The sequence below is a fragment of the Oreochromis niloticus genome, linkage group LG15 (assembly GCF_001858045.2).
Source record: "Oreochromis niloticus isolate F11D_XX linkage group LG15, O_niloticus_UMD_NMBU, whole genome shotgun sequence".
Taxonomy (NCBI): Eukaryota; Metazoa; Chordata; class Actinopteri; order Cichliformes; family Cichlidae; genus Oreochromis; species Oreochromis niloticus.
Window position 1 is genome coordinate 13,975,593 of NC_031980.2, and position 24,525 is coordinate 14,000,117.

General features: G+C 40.6%; 1 long non-coding RNA gene across 2 annotated transcripts; it reads left to right on the forward strand.

Annotated features, from left to right (window-relative positions):
• The first annotated feature begins 4,251 nt into the window (after positions 1-4,251).
• LOC102082629 (uncharacterized) lies at positions 4,252-23,398 on the forward strand. 2 transcript variants are annotated; one of them, XR_003214301.1, is made up of 4 exons: positions 4,252-4,694; positions 5,788-6,561; positions 22,830-22,911; positions 22,992-23,398. It is a non-coding gene; the product is annotated as an uncharacterized LOC102082629 (long non-coding RNA). The 2 variants fall into 2 exon arrangements; XR_269878.3 differs by having other exon boundaries at positions 23,014-23,398.
• Positions 23,399-24,525: the final 1,127 nt, after the last annotated feature.

The window sequence follows — 24,525 nt, forward strand, 5'->3', positions numbered from 1 at the left end:
GATATGGTTTAGGACAGAGCAGGAGAACTCCCTTCTTGACCATTTCACAACCTAAGTTTATCCACACATTCTTTCCTCTGGCTAATGCTTTACCTTGTTTATAGGATTATCCTCCCAGCAACTGTTAACTTAATGTATGAATTAGACCAGGGCGACGACTCCGAATAAATCTGGCCTGTCTGCAATTATCGCCATTACATACTTCAGGGTCTGTTAAAACAAACGGAGCGGTGATGTCAGGCGTCCGAGTTAGACCGGCTGAGAAGAAGCAGTCTCCACACTTTTGGCCGATGGCTCCAGACAAGCACCTTGATGGCTGTAATTACTGTCATGTTCCAAAAGAGATGAGAGATACCAGAGGCCCAAATAAAACCTAAAACGGTTTTGATATGATGGATTTCTGCAAATCTGTTTAAAAATTCCTTGAGCTGTCTGTCTGGAGACTCAAGGAGATGATGACTTGAGCTCTAAAGTTGCTCCATTCAGCCCCTCAGCGCACAAAAGCTTTATAATGTTTAAATCAATAGATTCGAGGTTTGCACGCGGCTTCAGCGGCTGCCTGTTTGCCTCACAAGTAAGTATGCAGACTGGCTTCAGTAAATGTCTGCTGTGTGTGTTTACATTCTACCTAATGCACTCAGATGACACCGAATCTAAACACATTCACACAGAGACTCTGCACTGCTCAGCTTTACTGGCACATTCCAAGTAGGTCCATCTTTATGAGTCCAGCTGTCCTTAAGCTGAAGTTTCCCACTGGCTAGCATTTAAACATAAGCACTCACTAAGTCAACAAAGATATGAATTATGCAGAGTGTTAAAAGAAGGAATTTTTATTGTTTGAGTATTTAGCAGTGGCTGAAGAAGATTCAGCCCAGATTCTTCTTTTGAAAGTAGTCATAATACATATAAACAGAGTAAAAATTCCAATGCTAATATTAGCAACATTTGCTGCAAGCATCATCATATAAAAATAATAATAATACAGAAAAATGAGGATTCAAATTTTCTAAATAAAACTCTATTGTTTATGAATATATTTATTTTAAATGCAAAGATACTTGCAAATAATGGTAGTTATGCAGTATTTAGCATGTTATTTAAAATCTTAGTACTTTTATAGTCTAGGGCTGGTCGGGGTTATTTCTCCTTCTTTTGCTCTCTCTCTCTCTCTTGCCCCTTACCTTTCCTTTGCTTTCAGGTGGAGATAAGTAGTTCCTGCCCATCACCACCCTCTACCATCCCTTTACCTCCTGTGAAAACTCTGGCCAGTCACCATCTCCACCACCTGCTCCACAAGGAACTCATAAATATTCAGTATAACACTGGCAACATGGATGAATCTACTTCCTCTCTCTGACAGAAGTCTGCTCCTGTTCTCTGAAGTGAAACTCACCTGTGGTGAGCTGCACATTCCTCTGCTTAACCTGAGGGCCTGTACTAGTTGTACTAATAGTCTAATAGTCTTTATAAACAGCTCTAAAGTCTTTACACGCATGTTAAATAGTCTGCTTTTAACTTTTGGGGAGAGAGAAAATAAGACACTTTGGTTTAACAAGCAGCTAGTTTACAACTAGGAAGTACTTAGAGACCATCAGCAATGACTGTATATCCAAACACAATACTGCAAAGCTGAAGGGCATGCAGAAACACAAAACATATTACACAAGCACCCTGTGGAGTTACCAGAAGGTGTTAAAGAGCAAATCTCAGGACAAACACAGGGGTCTGTAGTGACATGTTGCCGATCACTATCTGTGTGAGTAAGAGCAGTGGTAGTGTCACCTTTCTGATGGAACCCTCAATTTTCATTGTGACCCAGCCAAAAATGAAGGAAACCTGAAGTACTAAAACCTGAAACTGATTAGAGACAACATGCAAAGCAAACTTTTTTCCTCTTTAATTTTGCAGTCACTCCAGGAAAAAGAGAAGTTGAACAACGTGGCACCGCCAAAATTGTTGTGACCGTGTGCAAAAAAACTTGCAGTCTTGTTGCCTTTTGAAATGGTCACTTCAAAGATGAGGACTAGGTCTGCGACCGGTTGCCAGTTGCCGTCTTCAAAGCAACTTTGGTGATGATGATGATAAAATGGCAACAAGACAGAAACAGTTTGATTGTCAGTTTGATTGATCGGGGTCAAGTTGGCAATGGCATCCAGTCTGTTTGCCATCTGTTGCCATCTGCATACACAGAAATTCACATTAACTGCTTACATTCAGAGTCCAAACTCTTAGATCTGAAACAGAAACTCCTCCACAATTAGATACATAGTTGCTGCAAGATGTGAAGTGGCACAGGAGCTCAGCAACCTTGCTTTTATACAAGAATGTAACCGGTTAGCAACAAGTTGAGTCCCCGACTGCAAAGAGACATGTCGTTGTTGAATTTATCAGTGCAGACTGAGTGAGATGGATGGCAGCGCATTGGCATTCTCATCTATCTGGGTGACTAGTTGGTCTATGCAAAGACATTTTTATTGCAAGAAGCTTTTAGTTAGACTACAGCTTTGATGGTGCACTCATGACTGTACTGTGTTTCGTTTTTCTGCTTTGTTACCTCTCTTGTGAAGCCCTTTGTGACACACGTCTGTGAAATGTGCTATATAAATAAACTTTTACTTACGTTACTTTTACTTTTTACTTATGCAACTCCTTGCAACTGGCTGCTGAATGCAAATGCAATCATTGGGCAACAGCTGATTTTTTTTTTTTGCTCGTAAAAGGGAATCTTTTATTTATTCTAGTGTGACTGGGCCAAAAATAGAAGCATTCCCATATGCCAGAGATGGTAAAAACAACCCTGTATGAGTGTTTATTCACGTAGGTTCATGTAGGTAACACAGAGAGAGACAACCATTCGCACCTATGGCCAATTTAGAATCACCAGCTAACCTAACATGCATGTGTTTGGATTGCGGGAGGAAGCCGAAGTGCCCTGAGACTGAAAGAACGCAGAAAGGCCCCAGCCGGCCGATGGATTTGGGCTCGAGGTCTTGTTATGAAGGGACAGTGTTAACCAGTGCAACACTGTGCCGCCTACAGTGATTATTTAATTCTTGCTATTGCTGGGTTTATTCAGTGAAGCCAGACAAAACAAAGTGGTGCCCAGTTTTTTAAGAAGTATTCAAACTATTGCTCACTTAGTACAAGGGGCTAAAACCACAGTACTGACTGAAAAGGGTAAAACAGTCAATTTTTTACTCATGTAGGTTGAAAATAGTGTTGTTTATAAAAAGCATAATCCACAATGACACATTAATGTATACTGTGTATCACTTTATAATGAAATTGCTGCTAATCTATAACAGATTATAATGTATTAACTAGATAATGCAAGTTGCCTGCAGGCTGTTTATAAACTGATAACATCTTCTGTGTAGACTGTAAGTGCCTCATTTATTCCCAAGTACAGAACTCAAGTCAAAGTCCTTTCAGCAACTGATATTTAGCGTTGTTTTCAGTGCACTGTCGTTTGAAATGATAATTTTTCTGCACAACTCATTACCCCTCTTATATTACCTCACAGCTCTCCAATCATTATACCTTCCAGTTGTGTTCTGATGGACTCCAGTTAAGTAAATGCGTCACAGTGGGAGCTGCCACATCCTCACAGTGAGCGTGCCAGAAACTTAAAAATGAATGACTCCAGCAGTCACTTGAGGTTTCACAGGCCGTTTCTCGCTCCCTCCGTGCTGCAGGACTTAACACACCGGGGAGATAAAAATCTAATTTTTGCAAATGGGATTAAGGCATATGGAATAACAAAAGGTGAATGAATGGGGTTACTGTACTTAAAAAAAAAAGATGTACATGATAGTCCCTGTGAGGTTTCCACTCAACAGATTTTCATAAATAGTGGACAGCACGGAGACGCCATCCATTTAACTCTAAGGGAGGGTTAGTTATGTGTGGGCCAAACTGCTGTTTAAATTTGTCAGGATAAAAGTCTTTGAGATGAGCGCCCACAATGGGTGATACATTTTAAGGGAATAAAGTTTTTATTGGCGTACGACACATCGATAGCTGACCACTCTGCTTTCATGTGCCATCAAATATCAGCCTCAATCAGATGTAGTTTTATATTGTGTGCCTGGCTTCACTCCTGACCTGCAAAAGGGAAAATATCTCTCTCGCGGCCTTGAAATTCCTCCAAGCATCATAAATCAGTACGCATAAGAATTTAGATGAATAGCTTTTATTTTTATGCTTTTTATTCAGATGTCCTTTTCTCTCTTTTTCGTGCAGAAATAAAATCATCTCCTCCAATAACCTGCAGAGTCTCCAAACACGCTTTAAACAGCCTGCAGACCTTGCTGTTTAACTGCGTGTCTGTCGAGTTGAGAGGGTAATACTCGATATGCCTCCCCTGCTTAACGTGAAGAGCAAAGGCTGAACAGAGTCGCCAATTCTCACCACAGTTTCCTCTCTTTAGAAGCTCTGATGCTGCAATAACACTAACGCGCCAAGGGATAAACGGTACTTTCGGCTTGTTCAGAGCTTTTAAAATCTGAACCCAAATGTCAGCATTTCAGGACTACGTCATGTGTATGTGCTGTATTGTAAGCGACAAGCATAATCTCGGGGATAACTAGATGGATAAGCAGATAGAGGGAGAAAGACAGACAATGAGCAGAACTCACCGTGAATTGGAGGGAAGAGAAAGAAGAGATCCATATGCCCTTCCTAAACCACAGGTATGATTTACAGGGGTGGGTTGGTCGCCTGCGTAAAATTAATAATAGGAAATGCAAGGGTAGTCCAGTGACTTGTCCAAGATATACTTTCCCTGGCTCTCTAGACCCCTGGAAAACCTGGGTGGCCTGCAACCGGGCTTCCTCTGGTTTCTGATGTTAATGTCATTGCTTTTGCTGGTATGACAGGAGTTTTACCACAAGTGTGGTTTGGGTCAGACAAAAGGGTCAAGCTGTGATAGCAGGATACAGCCCCGTATTTTTATTTATTTCCATTTTTTGCTACAAAAGAAGGAATTCACTCTGCATTTGTCCCGGTATTTTTGTCCCATGGTGGAGCCTGTTGCCACAGAGAGGGAAGGAATGAAGGAGGAGGATGACATTTTTCAAATCCGATTGTTTTTAAGTACTTCACTTTTCCAGAAATCAGTAAACCACACGGTGTATTATGGTTAGTGGATGTTTTGAATTACTTCAGCAACTTAATGGTTCCTCCTTACCCAGCCCACAGAATTGTTTCATAGTGGTTTTCAAACTTTGCTCAAGTCATTGAGTTGGATGTTGAGTAATCTGCTTTCTAAACCTACTCTTCATATTTAAGTATGTAGGTTGTTCCCTTCATTGGAAGCAATGGAAGTTGCTTAATGTTGAAGTGCCGTATTATTGAAATAACTTCAAGAGAAGGACACAAGTTACTGTTATTAGGTAAAAGCTCATTTTGGCCTGAAATTCAACAGTTCACGGAAATGAGCGTGTGAAACTCACAGTTTGTATGTGTATGTAGGTCATACAAAGGATTAAACTAAGCTCAGCTTGTTTTTTCTCTGGTTACATAAAATCTAGTGTTTCATTAAAAGCCTGCAAGTTAAAGTAACTTAAAGACTAATAGAAAAACCACTATTAGTCTTTAAGTTAGCCCTGCTAAAGTTGGCCCCATTTTGAGAATCCAATTTTAAGAAATAACAGAGGATCTAAGGGCCATTACTCTATATACGGAGTATTGTAAAGAGGTAAGTGGAAGTGGGTGGAACATTTTGTAAATCTTGTGTCACCAAAACCGCCGCAAGCAGGATGAATGCGTTTGCTTCGCCAACAGGATATCCCCTCAGACGTGCTCAGCGCGTCAGTGATGAGGATAACAGAGGGGGCATTATTTTTGCTCAACAGCTCGGGAAGGTGATAAAGGGCTCCCAGATTCCCCCGCAGGAGTGCAGCCGTACGCACACATCTATTTAAGTTTTGATGCAACATTTCATCTCCCCAGCTACAAAGGGCCGGAGGGGGGGGCTCTGTCTTTGGACTGTAAAGCAGCACCATAGCCAACTCAACTAGAGAGTTTGGAGGAAGGTTTCTCAACACACAGCTGCCTGCACACATCCCATTTCCTTATAAAAATGTCTTCATAACATTATTAGAAAATGATGTACCGTAGTTGGAGTCTGGTGAATACTGAATGTTATTGTAGTATAAATGTGTCTGCAGTTTTAATTTCTCTGCTGTACTGTTCTTGTAGCACTGCAGACATAGTCTTTAATGTTGATACAGAACAAAGTGTATATACCCTCAGTTGCTTTAAGGCTTTTCTCATATCAGTAACATCATGTTTACTTTTAATCCAGTTCTCAAAACTGTAACTCATTTCCCCACCCACATTATCGTTTCTCGTTGTATTTACACACACTGTTGCTGTATCAAGGCATGCTTCACTAATAAATGACTTTTTATCATTGTGATGATACATCTGACTCCGACGACTCATCAAAACGGTTTTTCTGCTTTCGTCAGTCAGAGCTACAGATCTGTCACTTACCATAATACCGTACAGCATCGCAATAGTGTTTTCAGTCAAATCACTTCAAACTCGTTTCAGGTATGTATGAAAGAGCTTAGCTAGCAAAACAGCAAATAGGTATGCATGCTCTCAGACTTGTATCACAGGTGCATGTCATGACACACAAGTATATACGATACACAGATTGTGTGCAGTTTGACAGTCTTTAGTGCTATACTTTTTCGTTTGTCTGTTTTACATGTATATAGTTTCAGATGTATCATTTTCATTTTCTCAGTTTCAGGTATCATATTGCATTGTATGATAACGTTTCAAATAAATCCTTCACATTTTTGTGTCTGAATACTTTTTACTTTTGCGGTTTTACTGTGTATTTTGGGTTTCCTGCTAAATTACACAAGTGTCTTGTTAGCTAAGGTTTGCCTGTTATAACTAAGCTAGCTGCTGTGCTAGCATTGCGCTAGTGCTAAACTAAGTCTTAACAGGCCTATTATCAGGTTGGAATAACTGAAACAGCTGCTGACAGGTTGCTAAATTTTTGCTTGTTGTCACTGCTGTAGTATATATGGTTTGCGTGCAGTTTTAAATTATACATGGTCTGAAATCGGCAGAAGTATGCAATAGGTGTTAGCTCAGCCTTTTAGCAAGATTATGAAAAAGTATGAAACTATGGCATTGGTCATGGTGGAGGAGAAAGGTTGTTTTTAGAGGAGGTTTGTGTCACAAGTGCATGTCATAAAAACTGCTAATTGTACCAATTTACAACATGTTCTCACTCCCTAAGCCTAATATTTTACGCCATGTGACAAATCGTCAACATATTACGTTTTCGGGCACCCAACACGTTCCTAAATGACGACATCAGAACAATGAGAAAACATGAGAACCGTTTGGACTCAATCTACACATGTTCGTTCTTTTTCTTAAAATCGCTTTGGAAAACACTATTTCATGTCATTTCTGTGCTGCTTAAGGTTAGGAATACGGTTAGGGTTAGGGATAAGGTTAGGTTTAGGGCTGGAATACATGGCTGGAACGTATATTGCCACGGGACCGTCATTCCACTGGAATTCAGCCATAACCCGGCGCGTACCATCAGAACGCAGAAGGTCACCTTTCGCGTTCCTCAGGAACGCCGCAGGACGTGACAAAACGTCGGGATGTTACGCCTCGGGAGTGAGAACGGTCTGCAATTTATTAGGTACACCTTGCTACTACAAGGAGTGGCCCCCGGCATTGTCTTCTGCTGCTGTAGGCCATCTACATCAAGGACCAATGCGATGCTCTTCTGCATACCTCGCTTGTAATACCTGGTTGCAGACCATCCCGGCTGGCTTATGCATTATGATGGTTTGAGGTTAAGCAGGCTGTGTTGATCACGGTGGGCGATCGTGGCTCAAGAGTTGGGAGTTCGCCTGGTAATCGGAAGGTTGCCTGTTCGAGCCCCGGCTTGGACAGTCTCAGTCGTTGTGTCCTTGGGCAAGACACTTCAGCTGTTGCCTACTGATGGTGGTCAGAGGGCCTGGTGGCGCCAGTGTCCTGCAGCCTCAGTGCGCCCCAGGGTGGCTGTGGCTACAATGTAGCTTGCCATCACCAGTATGTGAATGGGTGGATGACTGGATGTGTAAAGCGCTTTGGGGTCCTTAGGGACTAGAAAAGCGCTATATAAATACTGGCCATTTACCATCACGCCTACATGTCTAAATGCTTTGAGTTGCTGACATGCGGTTGGCTGATTAGATATTTGCATTAACAAGCAGTTTAACAGGTTACCTAATTAAGTGACTGCTGAATGTATGTAGCGTGACTTTACTGGACTATAACAGTATCCAAGATTGTATATATTTTCTTTGTCTGTTTTCAGACATATCATTTTGTTTTTACTTGATTTCAGCGAATTTGCAGCGCTTCCAAAAATAATTTATCACTTCATTTTTTCACTTCTTGCTCTAAATGAGGCCAACATTTTTGCAGAAATGTTCCCAAGGTCAATAACGTTTTGATAAAAATATGAAACTATTTAAAGTCTAAGCCTTAAAATGGTGGGTTTTTATTCGTTAAAGCGATTAGCTGACTTGACTGCATGTGTTGAGATGTGAAAAAGGTTTTGATTGTTTTAGTATCTTTAGCACAGATGAGTGTGAATTATAAAAATGACTTTACTGTTCTGAGAACTGCATAAGGACTGCTGAGAATGACATTCCTGAAAAGCAAATATAAACCAATACTTAAGGTCATGTTTATCATCTTGGCAATATATTTTCTATAAAGACAGATTAATTTAAACACAAGGTTATTAGAGCTCATCATATTAATACAGTATCACTACTGCAAAACAGCCAGCCAGTGACAAGAAAACTCAACACTATCTTTACAATAACCTGTGAACTGTGACGGATGGTGAGCCAGATGAGTTACTACATTGTTGACGTTGTGGTTTACTTTGCTAAAAGACTCAAACTTAAGGCGTAACTAAGAGTTCACTACATTTAGATTCTGACTTACTTGTAGACATTTCTCTATTAAAATTCATAAACAATTAATTTGGTTTCTGCTACATCAGGTTTAGGCTAAATATACTGGCGAGTCTCATTAATAACCCTCATACAGGCAGGTCTGTATTTTGTATTCTCTGATGTTTAAGGTCCTGAAACACAGATGACTTCATTTGTCTGGGAATAAGTGCATGTTATACTGTTTCTGCAAGAAATGCATGGCAAGTAAGGTTTCTATGATAAACTCTACACAATGGAATATGTATATTTTTATTATTTTAACACTTAAGTCAATATTTACAGGAGCGACCAGCCTTTAGACAGATGCTATTTTTGGGTTTATAGTAAACAAACCCTGGCTGCAGCACCTATGACTGTGCGTCATTTTCTGTGGGTTGTGAAAGTCTGAGCATTTTCAAAATGACTGAGTATGGTGTGAACAAGACACAATCTATTGTCTTTTGTGCCTGGTGATTAAAATGAATGATTCCTGTTATGACTGCTAGTCCCGTTTTACTTCCACTCTATCTACTAATAAGGGCAAATACTTCTAGTGAGGAGCAGTTCTCTGTCTCGATCAGTTCTGGATGCACACATATTTTTAAAACCCAAACTTCCCTGTATTTCTGTTATTTTTGGCTTATGGTCAAAATTAAGCTGTGTGAAAAAAAGGCTCCTACAGCCGGCCTCAGGTGCCCTGGGTTTGCTGTAAAACCAAGAGGAACATGAATAAACTTTGGCCTCTTTGAGATTTTGAGGAGTGGCATAGGTTTGTGGATTTTGTGGTCATTTTTCTGTGACTCTTCGTGTTGTTCTGTACTTGGTTAGCAAGCCACTAAATGTGGTTCTTAAAATGGCACTAAAGTTTTTTGAGACGGTGCAAGCTGTCTGCATTCATAAAAGTGCAGTGTTACAGAAAAATATACAAAGCTATGCTAGGATCTCATATTTGTAGTGATGTCTCAGTTTGTCTACAGCTGACGTGCGTCTAGCACCTGTTGCACGTGGACCGTAATTTCAGTCTGGCATTTACTCCAAATATTCAAATCTTTGGCTGCCTTAGACCTGATAACCTCTTTCATCTAAGTTCATCAGTTTTCAAATTATGTATGAAAATATGAGTGTTTAAACTTTTCTCAGTATGAGCATACTGCTCACTTATTCTTTCATTTCACAGAAATTATCAGCGCTATCAGCACAATTTATCAATATGAACCAGCATTGTAGATTAAGCATTCCACTTACAGGATGCCATCAAGCTTCTGGTGCACAGTTTTTGTGCTGATGTTAATGCCAGAGGAGGTTTGGAACTCTGAGTCAGCAGAATGTTGTCAACATTTACCCACTGAGTGCATCAGTGCTTTATAACCCCGCCCTCTAACTCTCACACCTCATGGTTGAGGTGATGTGGTTGCTAAAGGCTTTGCCTTTGCAGTAATATCACTTGTAGCTGACGATGCTGTGGTTTACACACTTGCCTGAGAAGTAAAAGATCCTTGATTTGACCCTGCGAAGAGGGGGAGGGTTGTGTCAGGAAGGCCATCCGGCATAAAGATTTGTCAAATCAAACATGCCTGCTGATCTGACCCCATGTGGATAAGGAACTTGATTACAGCTGTGGGCCTGAAAACATCTAAACTTAAGATTAAAAAGTGGGGCCCAATACTTTTGTCCATATGATGTAGCTGCCATAAAGTCTGAATATGAGTTAGTTCTATGCATGGGCTTTCATTTAGACCCTTGCATTTTTATTGATATTTCTACTTTTTTTACTTAATCACACGGGGTCATCACAGCAGGTAACTCCACACGTTTGATTTGGAAGACTTTTTACGCAGGCTGTCCTACCTAATGCAACCCAAAACAGATTTGTGTGTCTTCCTGAAATCAAGCCAGTGAATAATCCAACACTATCTAGGCTACTTTATTTGCTTGCATTTGACTTTTGCTGTTACTGGATATATTACCACTGTTGTACTATAATGCTGCTCACAGCTTCTTGCAATAGATTTTCACTTCAAATTAGTAAATGTGCCATAAATGACAATAGCTCGTTGTAAGAAGGAAGGATGTAAAATGTCCTTTATTTATTTACACTTATAATTGCAGCTGTCTGCAAACTGCAATAAAATTGTGAATTTTCGTGAAACACCATGATATCGCTTAGCTTTCACCCCAGGACAGCTCATTTAGTAGAGCAAGTGTTCTCAGTTTGGAAAGCCAGTTAGTTTGTCATAGTTGTGGCAAATGATATGTTATTGTGTTATTGTGACTCAATGACTGGTTATAGATGAGGCTAAATAAAGAGTTTTGTTGAGTGACATTTGAACCGACTTAGCTGAGGTTTTGTTTCAGCCACACACCAACAAAGGACATTTCAGAAAATAGACGACGCTACCTTTCAGATGGAGTCCCATTTTTACTTTATAGTTATTCCAATATGAACTTTTCTATTTGGGCATATAGATGAAAATTCAATTTAAAAAAACAGTTAAGCATTTGCTAAATAAATCATTTCTCATTTCCTGCCTTAATATTCCAGTTATGTCTCTTTAAATCTGCCGTCTTTTCCACAGTGCAAATAAAGACGTAGCACTAAATCTCATCAGTGAACGTTAAGACTGGTGCACTTTTTGTATTTTCAAAAGCCTTAACTGTAGAAACCTTAGCACTGATTTACTGAAAGTTCAATAATGAAGTCTCTCCATCACTTCCACAGCTCACTTGTTGAAGGGAGCTGCTCTTAATTATAGTAAAGGTGGCCGAACAGAACGCTTCTTTTATAGCGCTGAAATCATTTCACAGGCTCTGGTAGCGCTGGCATAATTTTAAAAAGACTGGGTCTGAGGTAGCCCATTAAAGATGCTCATAAACATTAATTTTGCCAGTGGGATGTGAGATTGTGTTACCTTCTTGGCAGAAAAGCGTATGAAATATGTGGTTTTACTTTGGCTCACAAATTTCCCAACACTCGCCTCTTTTGAAACGTGTGTAATCTAGACTGAGACTGTTTGTCAACTCGGTTTCAAGGAGTTGGACAGAACCCAGTCGCCATATGCCTTGTCATGATGGTGATGGCGGTCGTGTCAACGTTAAAGCCTGCAAGCTTGAGGGAGGTTACCCAGCCAAGGAAATGTGCTGACTGATTAGCGAAGCACATTTCACATATCCTAAAGCCAAAATAAAACAAATAAAAGATCAGCGATGAGGATGGAAAGTTACTGAGACGTTTCCAGTACAATGACTTGTTTGAATATGGTTTTCAACCATTGTTGTTCTAGGAAACTTTTTTTTTCAAGAATGGAAATTCATAATGAATATAACCTTTTGTGCCTCACATTAAAACCCACAAGGAGGCATACACTTCTCCCTTAATCACAGAAAACATTTTGACTTCAAGTAATCCACGAACCATGAAGAAAATTTAGGAAGCAAAAGCAAGAACCATCTACTTCTTAACCATCGCAAGAAAAAAATTAATTAACTCAGTGTGAAACTAAAATAGAGCTTTAATTACAGGCCAAGGATTGTGCCAGACAGTTATTTCCAGCTCATTCTCATTCCCAGAGTTTTAGTTACTGCTCTTTTGGCACTCTAAACACACAAGATGTCCTTTGGTGAAGAACCTGGAAAACTGGGTTTAGGCAGTGTTCACACAGGTCTGTCACTACTGACTCACTGAATAATTTGAATCCAAATTGTAATCTTTTCCTAAAACTAAACAAAGAGTTGCCAGTTTTTAAAACCATCCAGTGTCTAAAACTATAATTTGGACATGTGCAGCGGAGGAGAAAAAGAAGAAGACCTCAGAGAAGATTCAAAGACGTAATGAAGGACATGCAGAGGGTTTGTGTGATATAGGATGATGTTCAGGATAGCGTTAGATGGGGCCCTAGCAGCCAAAAGGAGAAGAATATGAGGGGAAGTAGGGGAAAAACTACTTGTGGAAGATTGGCAACTAGTGTGTGGAAATAACTTTCGTTGGGGAGCTGACCAAGGGATGATAAATGATTCACAAAAAGCAATATGCAAACCTTGGTTTTTCAGACCAAGGTAGGAAATACTTCTAATTTTGCAACGCAGCTAAATGACTGGCATTCAGTCTACTCAAGAATTCAACTTGAGGAAGTTTCGATTCACAGTAACAGCATCCAAAGTACTATCCTTCTTTTTTCATTCTGAAATGCATGTTACCAATGTCATGTTTGAGACAGCTGGGACTGCTGTTGTGAAATCAGCTTTGTTGCACAGGGTGAAATGTTTGCAATGGCTAACATTGAATGCTAACATGGGCTAACATTAGTGGGCTACTCAGCAAACACCTAGACATGTCAAGCTGTGACTTGTCACCCTAATGTAATGTTAATATCTAAATAAGTTGTCTGCCACCATATCAATGTTTTAAAACAACTTTTTAATGAGGACTTTATGATCATTTAGTTTTGGTATTGAAGTGGACACACAGTCACACAGGCCAAGAGACTGGTCGCTAGGGAAAAATGTCTATTCCCTGACTGTGTCACGATCCTGGGTTTTGTACCCAGCGTTTTCTGTTTAAGACTCGGTTTTCTGTTTGCTATTTTGTTGTAGCTTCGGTTAGGCTTTCATTCCCATTTTGTATTTATCGTTCTTTGTTATTCTCAAGGTTTTTCCTGCCCTCCTATGTTCCCCATGCTTAGTCTGTGTTTCTGTTATATCTTCTGTGGTTAGTCAGTTTTGTCTTTGTGTTCACTTTGGCAGATCAAGTTCATGTGTTTTGGTCACAGTCTTAGTGTTAGTTTCCTGTTTTATTTTGATAGTCTCTTGTTCTATGTGTGTTGTGTTCAGTTTTGCTTCCCTCTTGGCTCGTTATCTGATTCTGTTCACCTGTTCCTTCTTTTCCCTAGCTGTGTCTCTTTCCCTGACTACCTCATGTCTATTTAAGTCCTCAGTTTCCCTCTGTTTTTTGTCATGTTGTCGTCAGTCCCTCCTCGTGTGTGCCGTTTTCTCTGTTATGAAATCAGTAATTCTAGTTTTCAGTTTAGGTTGAGTTTTTTTGTCGTTTTGTATTCTGTTTCCTGGGCTCCAGCAATTAAGCTGTTTAGTTTTGTTAAGCCTGTCTGCCAAGTCAACTGTATTTTGGGTCCTCTCTCTGCCTGCAACACATTCTCACTTGACAGACTGGTTGACAGCTGGTTGCGAGAGGTTGTTGCTTGGTGAAATCAATTGCAAAGAGTGTGCTGCAACAAAAACTTCCTTGCTTTGCTTTGGTTGATAGCTGATTGACACTTAGCAAGAGTTTGCAGACTTGCTTTTTTGCAAATTCTCGCCAACTAACCACTGAGCAAATAAATGGACTGGTTCTTATATAGCGCTTTTCTACTCTGAGCACTCAAATCACTTTGCACAGCTTCCTTCACTGACACATGCATTTTTTTCTGTACGAGTGCTTCTCTCTAACATTCATAAACATTGATACTCCAGTGGATACATCGGAGAGCAACTTGTGGTTAGTGTCTTGCTCCAAGGCGAGATACTGGCTTGCAGACAGGGAGCAAACCAACAACCTTCCAATTAGTAGGTGACCTGTTCTACCACCTAAGCTATAGGCACCGAGCAAGAGTAAAACTTGAAAAAGTGCGATGAACACAGAAAATATTTGATTTTAAAGTCAGTTTTGCCTCACGTCTGCAGCCAACATGTTGCACAACATGCTTCAAAAGCACCATATGCAATGTGTTGGCATCTTCTAAGGCTCAGCTAGGAATCTGCAAGCAGAGGTTTCTAATGCATCTAGTAACAGCAAACATCCTCCCGGAACCACTCACCCAGCAGTCAGGGAATAGCAACTGGCTGATGGGGTTGGCAACCAGGCCCTAGACCTAAGTGACTGGCCTAAATGCTTGAAACTAACCAAGCTGTTTCCACTGCCTAAACCTTACTAAGTGCTTTCAACTGGCTCAAGCTGATAACATAGTTTTTAGTGTCTAAGCCTAACTAGCAAATAAAAATGAAAAGTGAGTGAAAATAAAGAAGAAAACCTAAAGACTGAAATGGGACATGCATCTCCTGGTTGACAAATTTGTTGCAACTTATTCCACTGCCAACTCTCCAGACTTATAATGCAAACTGCAGACTCTTATGTATATGCACCCAATATTGCCAATAGTGGATGAAGAGGTTGATTTAGATATACCGATAGCAGTATTTGATGCTTTAGTATGAAAATGTGTTGTTATTTCAGTCAGTGTCAACCAGTCAGTTTGATAGACAAAAGTAGCACGTGATGTTAATTGTTGAGGCCTGCTATAGGTCGACCTTAGGTTGGGATCAGCATGACTGAGTAACAGCGTCTTCGATCTTCTTCAGATTTAAGGGTAATTTGGATCTAATTTTGGCAACAGCCAACACTAATGTATCAAAATGAATTTGACAGTGACAAGTTTAAACACTGAAATGTGGTGATTCAGCATTCCAACTCAAAATACTCATCTTAATGGCAATTTCAGGTGCTGTGAGCGTTCGCAGAGCAGATCAAAATGATGTGAGGAGTCAGATATATGAGCAGTTCTGTGGTAAAAGGGGCTTGGCTTCCTGGCACACACTAGGTGCACGGTATTGATGCTGAGCCAGCAGCCTGACCCACACCAGGTTAAATTTATGGGTAGATATTTAGCTTGTCTCTGCCACTCTGTAGGGCAGAAAGAATAACATCGGCCCTTGTCTGCTCGTTGTGCTTGAAGCCAGTTGATGTTTTCCCCTCAGAAAACCAGCCTGGCTGCACATCACACGCCAGCTGAGAGTAAACTGAAAAATGTCTAAAGCGCCACACCACCCTCCTCTTCAAAGTCATGTGGTTTATGGTATTAGTTTATGGCTAGGTTTGCTTTTGAGACTCTGATAAAAGGGAAAATTATTTCTAGTTATGTCTTCATAATCAGTAATATATCAGTAACATACAGCAAAGTACCTTTATTAACTTTTCTACGTTATTGACCTCTTTTGTTCTTTGGCAGCCTGTAAGGCTGATGATAATAAAACAGGAAACACTCACAATGTGTCATTATCAGAATGAGGAAGTAAAGATGCTGCGGTATCAATATAGTTTTCTGAAGAAATTATGAGTTAGCAGTGACCAGTTAAATGACCTGTTTTAACACAGATGCCGGAAAGCACAGTGTTGAAGTAACCAAAACCGTGAGATCGGTCATGCTAACCATTCATTACGCTATAGATTTAACCTCCACCATCCACCACTGAAGGCAACATTTTTTTTTTATTATTTAGTGTGAAATTACATATGGTGTAAAAATGGGGAAGTACCACTTTTATTTTCCTGTTACATGAACTTGGAACATGCTGCCTTCCAGCTGCTCCAGCGGCTCGGCCCTAAAAGTAGTTTCACTTCTCTATGTCTCAGGTTTTTTCGTTTAAGTTGCAAAATACCTAGTAAGCTCGTTGGTATGATCACTTTCTCCCAAACCGCACTGTTTTAACTGCAGGGCTCCAAATCACTGACATTAGGTATCTGGCTCACGCATTTCAAAAGAACTACAGTCTGAGTGTGCTTAAACTGAACTAGTGTTTATACTTTTGCCACACAATTACCTGTGAAACGTGAAGTGGAAATCCTCAATTACCTAGAATGCATAAGGGGAAAATCCAATTTGCCAAGCACTTACGATTCTTGCTTCCATTTCCTGGAGTGAGCAATTACTGTGTTGATCTTTGATGTCTTTCCTGAGATTTTCTACTGTAGAAGGTTCAGTTTCTTCGTTCGGGGGTTTTCCTCTTTTTTATCCATGATGTATACTGCCATTCAAACTAACTATTTACATTTATCCTACATTTTCCTTTAATTACCCTTCCCTTAGGGGTGTCAGTATCCCTAAAACAACATAATACTTGGATTTTTAACATAGTGTGAAACCCCCTCCAAAGCTTTGCTTGACAGTTTTCTAACTTTGTGCATTGTTAAGCGGCGAAGATTTGAATTTCTCTTTAAAACTCTCTTTTCTTTAGATTATCCCCATAAGTGCCTGAAGGCTTTTCATCCAACTCTTGACTATGGCTTTTAAGAGCAGCTACAAACAGTTTTGCCTTCAGTCATGGCTGGATGACACTTAAAACAAACGACGCTACCGCGTTGACACAGTGAGGGAGCGGAGTAAAAACATCTATTTTCCATAATAACATATAGCATGGCTGCTCTTTAAGTATCCTGAGCCTGGTAAATCAGACCTTCCTTTGTGATGTATGATAAAATGAGTGCCCGTGCAGTCAAAAGTAACCAAATATTGCTTTTATGGTCTCACAAACACTGCTAAGATTGGTTTTCAGCATGGTTTTAAATCAATCAGCATATGAAGTTAAGTTTAATTCATGCCTGGTCACTTGACAGCTGACTCTCAACAATACATATTGTGTTGCACAACTCTCTGCATTCGTTCTTTGGCAAGAGTAAGTCAAATGACAGATGGATGATTAAGCAGAGTGATCACAACCTCTACTGCTCTGCCTCTTCTGGCAAGTGGACGGGTTTAATATGTGTGTGTGGTGTGTGTGTTGTATGTACGTGTGTGTGGTGTTGAGGTGTCTATGCTGGGAAGGTGGGGAAGAAAAGAGGCCTTTGGAAATAGTCAGGCTTCTACAGAGTCTAAGCAGCACATTTATCATTGTCACAGAAAACATACTAATTTGTAGTACAGCTGTTTCCCTATATGATGTGTTGAAACACTCAATCAGAAAAATCGGGCTGGACCAGCTCGTGTCTCCAGCTCATAATAATGCCCCATTCACAAGGTAGCCAGCCTTGGCCGGGCCTCCTGTAGCAGCGCCGGCCTGTATGAAGTAGCAGTAAAGTTTAGCTGCTCTAATTTGTAAACTAAGCGAGAGAAAAAGGGGGGAGTGCGTGTGGCACTGGTGGTAAGGCGTAGCTGGGCAAGAAACACCATATGTTCCTGATTGACGATGATTGAATCAAGCGCAGTAGCAAAGAGAAAGTGGTTTCCAGCCGGTGAGAAATTTGCGTGCAGTGAGGCATTTGACAGAGGGACACGAAGATCTCACTGGAGCTTAAACAAGCAGGACAAATCGATTAGTGATGACCCATTACTCCAAAGAGTGCGGGGAAAGGCTCGTACATTTTCAACTGCGCTATTTCTCTCAGTGCTTCTGACAGAGAATCCATAAATCTCATCTGCATATGTTTACCTTCATTTTTTTTATTGTAAAAATATATACATATATATATCAATGCCATAAAAGTAATCGCGGACTGGAAAACAAACAGCTTCTCAGGTTCCTTTGAGGGGTCAAGAAAATCTGATCCATGGAAAAATTTGAAAGAAACTATATGTGGACAAGCTAAACCTTGAAGTTCTCAAAAATGCTGCCCTGTGACATGATGGCCTCTAGTGGTATAATGGCGATTGACAGAGACAGCTCAATCATTTCCTTATAGGCATGTGCTGCCAGGTCCAGCTGGCTTTGACATTAACACCAGGCTCTGACTGACAGAGGCCCTGGCCTTGGGCTGGGCTCCCGGGGCCTCCACAGTACATTCAGCTCTCCTTTTAGCCTGTTGATTTACTGTCCCCGATGGCCGCTCGTTGATCCATTTCCCCTCTCAGTTTGCTCACAGGGCACCCCGAAAACCGTCCTCCTGCAATATATTTGCTTTATGATTTCCTGAGGAGCCAATGAAGAAAAACAAGCCCCCGCTCACTGCACCTGTTCCAGTTAATGTGCAGTGGGCCGGTCGACCTCCTCTGGTCTCAGCGACTGGGGAAAAGCACAGGGCCATGGTGTCACAAGCTCCATGTGGATCTTCCATTTCCCCCCAGCCAGCCCAATCGGGACCAAGCAGCAAAAGGGGGGCGGGGAGGGATAGATGGCGTATTATATGTGTGTCAGTTTAACACAAGCAGGTCAATTGGGGCCCACATAGAGTCTTGCTGCGTGTGCATTATTAACATGTGTGTGGGTGTTTATGTAGCTCAGCACCCAACATGGAACTGACATTAATAAGGGAAAGTGATGGGAACTTGCTTACATCATTTTGGACGACATGCAGATGTGACTGAATGGAAGGTCTTAGTTATCTTCAGTGATGTGAGCAGCTTGGTATTTACATTTTCCAAAACAGAAAAAAAGAACAGTAAAACTACCAGATTTATTTGCTAGAAAGTGACGCCTTGGGATGCAAATTAAAATGGCAATTAAAATGGAAGTGTGTTTTGGAAAGGCAGGATTGACAGGGAAGACAGCAGCATGAGTAGCTATAAAGCCTGAGGATTACTGGCTAACATTCATGATTTGGGGGTACTGTGTCCATTTTACAGCATAGGACAAGACCCTATTTGCTAAGGTATTTAATAACCCCTTCTTCCATGTACACTGATCATAACATTAAAACCATCTGCCTAACATTATGTAAATCTGCCTCTGATCTGCCAAAACACTTCTGACCAAACCTATTGAAAGATCAGCACACTGGCAACTGATCCCCCAGACTTCCTCAAACTGTTCCACAGCAGTTTTTCAGCGTGGTAAAGCACATTAATCTTATTATCATACACCAAATCTCTGTGCCAAACTTGGCACACAGCTACAACTTTGGCCCCCGAAGCTTCTTGTCTATATTTGATATCATGTCATCGTGTTGCCTAGCAACCACCTACGAGCTGCTAAAGTGGCTCATTTTTACCATTTATGCACCTATAACATCTTGTAAACAAAACCAAAACATGTGATTTTATATTCAAAAAACTCGATTCTATGATGTTGATGAGTATGATACAAACAACCAATGAACGAAAATCACATGATTTTTAAATTTGCCTCAATATGCTTCTTTTAGATATCATGATATCAAGATAGGTTCAGTTAATCTTAAGTTGAAAGGCAACGTACACTAGAAAACCACATCTACCTCTTTTTTGTATCTTTCTCAGTGTGGTTAACTGCATCAGTTTGTCAACTAAAAAATGAGGCACATGATGAGAAATAGATACAGGGTATCTATCTCATTACGTAGGTATTGTCCTGATAGGTGAGTACCCTAGCCCTAGCCCTAGAGGGCTGTTCTTGTTCCGCAATATATTTAGGTGGGTGGTATCCGTCAAAATAACATCTACGTGATTGCTAGGACTCGAGGTTCCCAAGCAGAACATTTCACTGTAACTTCATATGTCAGTGGTTTTAGTGTTGTAGCGGATCTGTCTAAAGTCATTGGGTACACAGTGTTAGTAATCTAAAGTAAAATGTTGACGTTTGTAATACAGTGGGGTTTTTTTATTATTATTCTTTATATCGACTTCTTAAGTAGAAGACCAGACAGAAATCCCACTGGCTGAAAATGTGATCCATTTATTTCACAGTCTGATATTTCCATTGATAAAAGTGGCTGACATATTTTCCAAGTCTGAAATGACTGAAAGATACTGTCAGTAAATTATTCAAAAATCCAGACCCATAATTCAAGCAAATTCCTCCTAAGGTCAGTTTTTATTTTGGGGCCGATCCCTTTTGGGGGGGTTTTCCTTCACAACTATTAGTAGTTGACTTCAAGAAAATTTGCTTTGACAATTATGAGACTCATGTCTGGGTAATTACATTGTTCAGAGTGGGAACAGCATTCACTTCCTCACAGTGAGCCTCTGAACATGGTTGATATCACTAATAGTCCATCTGAAAGCTGTCAACCGCCTTTGCTGGCCCAGTTCTTCCTGTCTTTTGGGAAGTGGCCCATTGGCTTTTGGGTCAAGAAGAGAGGTGAACAGAGTTATGAGAGGAAGCATACATGTAGCAGTGTCTGTTTTCCTCAGTCATGTGTGTTTAAGTAGTAACCTGACAGAGTAAATGTATTCCAGGGTACTTTTTTTTCCATCTTAACTCAAGTTGTCTTCCTGATGGCAGATGCATTGGAGCTCACCCTTGCGTGTAGTTGCTGAGTGTGTGTGAGTCCTTGTGCTTTTCCTTATGTTGTTTTTTCCCCCCGTTTTTTCTCCAGGTTTAAACACTGTGTTAACCACCAGATCCCATTGCTATCAATCTTAATGGTGGTGGGTCAATGTAAACGCGCACATGTGTAGGCTCTTTTTGCAAGCCACAGTTTAAGAATAATTCCCCCTCCAAAAAAAGACAGAGGGGAAATATTCTGGCCCCATTTACAAAATAGGTGCTCAGAAAACACCCCAGCCGGCCCTGAGTGATAGCTACTTCCTCAGCTTTTCCACTTCATTGATGGTTATGTGAGTTAAAACAACGAGCTTAATGGAGACTCTGGGCCCTCAGGGGACTAATCATAGCCACGTGACTTCCTCCGGGGCTTCCATGAAAATAACTCCATTACAATGGCCTGTGATATTAATATCGGCTTTGGGAAAGTCAGGCTTGGGATCCGCAGGGAGGGCTCAGCATGAGCAAACAAAGAGGAATGCACGGCATTCGAGGGAGTGAAGCAGGCAAAGAGAAAAGAAGAAACAGAGCAAAAAGAGAGAAAGAGAATAGTGAGACCATTGTGTTGAGTGATAGCATATTGCACAGTCATGATGTTCTTTTGTGAGCCTCTGCAGTATATTATTCAGAGCTAAAATTAAACATGTAGTTTCCATCTTATGCATCACTTGTGCGGCTCACTTCCTTTCAAATGTTACAGATTTAAATGTTTACAGTGTTGTGGTGAAATGCTGTTATCTATTTCTGTGGAAAGCATCAAAACACGTCTGGCAGCTGTTGTAGCTGAACTTTATCTAAGTTCCACTTACGCCAATTATAATTTTACTGTATTATTTCTATAGTGAGCCTCTGCTGTAGTTTACCCTTGTCGGTTGGAATCGTAACAGCAGTGGTTTTTAGATGCTTCCGGGTCCGAAAGATTCAGCGTATGCAGAAGTGATTTAAACTGCATGGTTACTAATGGCCAGTAGGGGGCAACTAATGTGGCTGCAAATAGAAGTTCATCGTGTAAAAACAAGACTTAACTTTCAGAGCTGAAAACTGAAGCCAAAACTGCAGTTCCTCTAGCTACCACTTGATGGCTGGGTAAAAAAACGAGTCATTCCCCATAGACTTGCATGTTAAAACAGCATTAAGAAGGATATTTAAACCCTGGTACAAAAAGCTGTTGCGGCCTCTATGCATAGACAGTCAGATGGTTGAATTTTTTATAATTTCTCTACCAGAATTTAGTGGAACGGCCACTTGGATTGACAGATGTTTCAACACAGGCAGCTGGAGCCACCTAGAAGTCATTAAATTGGACCTCTTTCTTCAGCTTTGTGTCTATGAATTGCACGTGTACAGTTTGTTAATGCAGTTTGCCAACCAGCAAGCTAGCTGGCAAGTTACTCCACCCTGTCATTCATATAAGGTAACATCTGGCCTCAAAAAATAAATTTGGCAGTGGCCAAAATGCTTAGCAGCAAAACCAGTCAGTAACATTTAACTCAGTGGTTCTTAACCTTGTTGGAGGTACCGAACCCCACCAGTTTCATATGCGCTTTCACTGAACCCCTCTTTAGTGAAAAATAAAATATGATTTTTTTCAAATTCAAGACATAGATATGTTTTTTACTGGTGCACAAAATGAGCCGTGCATGTCACGGCGGAGGCTCTGCCGAACCCCTGAGACCAACTCACCGAACCCCTAGGGTTCGATCGAACCCAGGTTAAGAACCACTGATTTAACTTATTGAGGCAAAAAGTTATCCAGACCCACCTGGCACATGTGAAAAAGTAATTGCTCCTTTAACCCAATAACTATTCATGCCACCCTTGGCAGCAAGAACCGGAAACAAGCATTTGCAGTAACTGGCAATCAATCTTTGACATGGCTGTGGAGGAGTTTTGATTCTCTTGTCTTTGCAGAATTGTTTTAAATCAGCCAAACTGAAGGATTGTTAACAATGATCAGCCTGTTTAAGGTCATGCCACAGGATCTCAATCAGATGTAAGTTTGGACTTTGAGTAGACCACGCCAAAATCTTCACCTTTTTGTCATAACCATTCAGTGGTGCTGGTGTGTTTCAGATCATCACTGCTTTATCTTCAGGGCAGAAACTGATGGCCGCAACTTCTTCAGGATTTTCTGGCAGAGATCAGAACTCATCGCTCCAGTTATGGCTGAGCCCCCGAAGCAGAAAAAAACCCCCAGACTATCATTCTGCCAACGCCTGATGCCAACACTGCCAACCTGAAGTATGATTGTTGATGTTTTTAATGAAATGCTGTAGTTTTATACCAGGTATAAAGGGACTCAATCCTCAGAAAGAAAACTTTTATCTCATCAGTCCTCAGAATATTTTCCCAAAAGTCTTAGGGGTCATCAAGATGTTTGAGAAAAAAGAGCGTTTTTGATCAGCAATGATTTTTATCCTGAAACTCAGTCGTTGGATGCCATTTTCGGCCAGTCTTAATGTTGAATTATAAACACTAGGGGTGGGTTTTTATAATCGATTTATCGATTAAACTCGATTCTGGCTTGGATAACGTGAAATCGATTCATTAAAATCCTGAATCGATTTTTTTATATAAATTTATTTTGCCCGAAATGCCAGAATCTCAGGTGAAATCTCACAAAATTTCAACAACAACCAAACAGCTAAGACAGTAAATGAGAGCAGGAACACGGATTCTGCACAAAGACGTAAACACACAGCGCGGACCCGCGGATCAGAATCAGTGAGATGTCGCCTTTCTCACCCGACGGCACGGACACGGTCGGGGCTGAAAGCCGACAGCTCGCTGATTCTGATCTGTCGGTGGGTTGGCGCTTTGTGTTCACGCCCTTTTTGCGCTGATTCTAAAGCTGTTAGTTTGATCTCTCTCCAAACAATATTGACCGAACCAGCAGCAAAAGAAGATCCAAACTACACTTCACATAAACATCGTCATGAATTCACTCTGACTTTTACTGTTTTGCTTCCACCACGATAAAATCACACTTCATGCACAGCTCTCTCTCTCTCTCTCTGTGTGTACTTCAAGAACAGTTTCCCGTCTAAAAATCTGTTTTCTGCATTATTCGCTTGCTTGTTACGCACAAGTCTACCGTTATTTACAGCGCTGTCGGCCGCTGTTTTTTCCTTTTACTTACTTCCAAAAAGAAAACCTAATTTCTGCCGTTCAATACTGAACAAATTTAAACTTTTTAAAATTATGCAAAATGCAAAACGCTTAGCTGTGTCTCTAATAAAACCGCTGTAACGTCAGAGGTAACATTCATATGTTTATTAATGGTTTTCTTTCATTTTTGATGTACTGCAGAATATTTTTATAAAATCCCAGGCCAGGAAAACCACCTTCATGTTTTTCTGTCTTTTATCTTCAGCTACTTTGACACAAAGGCAGCTGCTGTGACGCTTACACCTTTGATAAAGTCTTGCGTGTGTCAGCTTCCTTTTTATAGATACAAAAATATGTAAATGTACTGATCTGAATCATAATATTTCTGACTGTCAAAATTTCCCAGATTCAAATCAAATTGAATCGAATCGAAATGAATCGCATTGAATCGATTCGGGACCTTGTGAATCGGAAACGAATCGATTCTAGAAATCAGTGA